Source organism: Amblyraja radiata, chromosome 15 (assembly GCF_010909765.2).
Source record: "Amblyraja radiata isolate CabotCenter1 chromosome 15, sAmbRad1.1.pri, whole genome shotgun sequence".
NCBI classification, from domain to species: domain Eukaryota; kingdom Metazoa; phylum Chordata; class Chondrichthyes; order Rajiformes; family Rajidae; genus Amblyraja; species Amblyraja radiata.
In genome coordinates this window covers 41408210-41411262 of record NC_045970.1, presented here as the reverse complement: position 1 = coordinate 41411262, position 3053 = coordinate 41408210, and the positions used below count along the sequence as shown (strand labels likewise).

The 3053-nt window shown below is 43.9% G+C and overlaps 1 long non-coding RNA gene across 1 annotated transcript; it reads left to right on the top strand.

The window, feature by feature from the left end:
* LOC116981624 lies at window positions 1-1935 on the top strand. Its single transcript, XR_004414262.1, has 3 exons — window positions 1-63; window positions 761-762; window positions 1923-1935. It is a non-coding gene; the product is annotated as an uncharacterized LOC116981624 (long non-coding RNA).
* Window positions 1936-3053: the final 1118 nt, after the last annotated feature.

Here is a 3053-nt window from a genome sequence, read left to right as displayed (position 1 = left end):
TGGCCAAGTCAATCACCCGATCTGAACCTAATTGAGCATGCCTTGTATATGCTGATGAGAAAAGTGAAGGGTACTTGCCCTCAAAGCAAGTATAAGTTAAAGATGGCTGCAATACAAGCCTGGCAGAGCATCACCAGAGAAGACACCCAGCAACTGGTGATGTCCATTTATCGCAGACTTCCAGCAGTCATTGCATACAAAGGATATGCAAGAAAATACTAAACACGACTACTTTCATTTATATGACATTGCTGTGTCCCAAACATTATGGTGCCCTGAAATGGGTGGACTATGTATAAACACTGCTGTGATTTCTACATATTGAAACCAAAATGTATAAAAATGGCCTTTATTAAAATCTGACAATGTGCACTTTAACCACATGTGATTTTTTTTAATTACAAATCTCAAATTGTGGAGTACAGAGGCAAATAAATAAATGATCGGCCTTTGTCCCAAACATTATGGAGGGCAGTGTATATTGTGGCTAGTTAATATTAGCCTGTAGTATCATGAGGCAAACTCAATGACCTTAGTTGAGAAGATAAATCAGTTGCAGCTAAAACAGATTGTTGGAGTTCTTGTAGCACAGAGATATCTGATGGTTGGCAACATTCTTCACGCTGCCACAGCAAGGCCACCAACATAATCAAGAACGGGTCACACCCCGGTCACTCCTTCTTCTCCCCTCTCCCATCGGGCAAAAGGTTCAGAAGTGAGAAAACGCATACCTCCAGATTGAGGGACAGTTTCTTCCCAGCTGTAATCAGGCAACTGAACCATCCTATTACCAACTAGAGAGCAGTCCTGAGCTACATCTACTTCATTGGAGACCATCATTAATCGGACTTTGCTGGAGTTTCTCTTGCACTGAATGTTATTTCCTTTACTCAGTATCTGTGCACTGTGGAACAACTTGATTGTAATCATGTATAGTCTTTCCGCTGACTGGATAACACACAAAAAATGCTTTTCACTGCACACCCGTGACAATAAACTAAACTAAAACGAATTGAATTTCATTTCTGCAAACAGATGAACTGAAGAGATGCAACCATTTGTCCCAAACAGTGTGGAGTTGCGGTCTCATGGGTCTCAACTATCGAGGTGAGAACGTGGCTTGGGTGGTGTGTGTCTTTGATATGGCTGCATCATGTAGATCTCTTCAATGGTTGGGATGTCAATCTTATGTTGGGTCTTGTATCAACCCAATCATTGTGCCTTTCGCACCATCATGGTCTGGTTACTTACAGTATCTGAAAATCTTTGACATATTTATTTGTGTTATTTATTATGTCTTATTTGGTGTTTTTATTCATTGTGTTTTTGCATCACATATGCCTGTAAAGTAAGTGAGACTGTCATTGCTCTGGTTCATATTGACAAATGAACACGCTGGACTCTTAAATATTCATCTAATGTGGCTGGATCTTCACACTGTCCCAATGACCATCTTCTCTGATGACCTCCAAAAACACCTCAGCTACTTCAAAATGCTCTCACAAGGTCCAGCATCACCTTCTCAGACGGAACACACATGGGTCTATCTGTGTTCCCCAGAGTTAGTTTGGTTTATTGTCACATGTAACTGAGGTACCTGAAAAGCTTTTTGTTGCGTGCTAACCAGTCAGCAGAAAGACAATCCATGATTACAGTGTATAGTCACATGATTCCCAGATCCTGGGAACAACTTTAATTATAATCTCCCTGATTCATTCATAATTCATTTATCGAATTCATTCAAGAATTCTTGACCTCCCAGCAGAGCGAGATGTCAGTCAGGGAATATTGCCGACTGGCCCGCTGCAGGAGTACGTGCTGAGGGACGCGTTGAAGCTTGGTACAGCCAACTCCAAGGCTCTGTGGGGGAGGACCACAGTGGGCCCTTCCGCTGCAGGACATTGGGGCAGGGTGTGGTGGAGACGCCCCTCAAACTAAGAGAAGGGATTTCACGCCAGGGGAGCGCATGAGTGAGTGGCAAGGGTGTGGGGTAAAATTGTGTGATTTGTGTAAACAGTATTGAATTTATGTATAGCCTCCCAGAATGTGGGGTGATTTTTTTTGCACAGTTCCTGTATTGTACTTTTTTTTTTTACTTGAATAAAGTTTATTTTGATTCATTTAAAAATAAAAATAATTCTTGCTGCCACATCGTCGGTGCAGGAGCATCACGTCTGGGAAATGTGGCAAGGGACTGGACAAAGGCGGAGCCAGGCGGCATCGAAAAGTACTTCGCGATAATATCCAAGGCATCATCAAACCAGCCATCCAGCGCCTGGATCAGCGTGGCAGTGTCAAGCGGACCTTGGGTCTCATCTACGAGGAAACCAGGAGGTTTTCTTAGAGAATGTGATCCGGGATGCGGACACTTACACCGAGCGCAAGACGGTCACTGCCATGGATGTGGTGTCGGCTCTGAAACGCCAGGGCCACACTCTGTACGGGTTCGGCAGCTGGAGAACTCCCCCATTTCTCCAAACGACACCAGATTGAATGATTGTCAAGTTGTAATCCTCTCCCATATTTTAATTGGTTTTCACTATTTGGATCACCCAATTATATTTGGATCACCCAGTACGTATTAGTTTAGTTTAGTTTTAGAGATACAGCGCGGAAACAGGCCCTTCGGCCCACCGGGTCCGCGCCGACCAGCGATCCCCGCACACTAACTATCCTACACAGGTAGACAAAAATGCTGGAGAAACTGGAGAAAAAGAGTTTCTCCAGCATTTTTGACTACCTTCGATTTTCCAGCATCTGCAGTTCCTTCTTGAACAACTATCCTACACACACTAGGGACACGTTTTACATTTATACCAAGTCGATTAGCCTACAGACCTGTACGGCTTTGGAGTGTGGGAGGGAACTAAAGACAGGAGAAAGCCCACGCAGGTGACGGACTGGGAAAACGTACAAAATCCCGGGACTCCGGCGCTGCAAGCGCTGTAAGGCAGCAACTCAACCACTGCGCCACCTGGTCGCTCTTATTGACATTTAAAAATAATTATGTTTTTGCAAAGCCAGCAAATACAATCAATTGAGAAGGATTGATT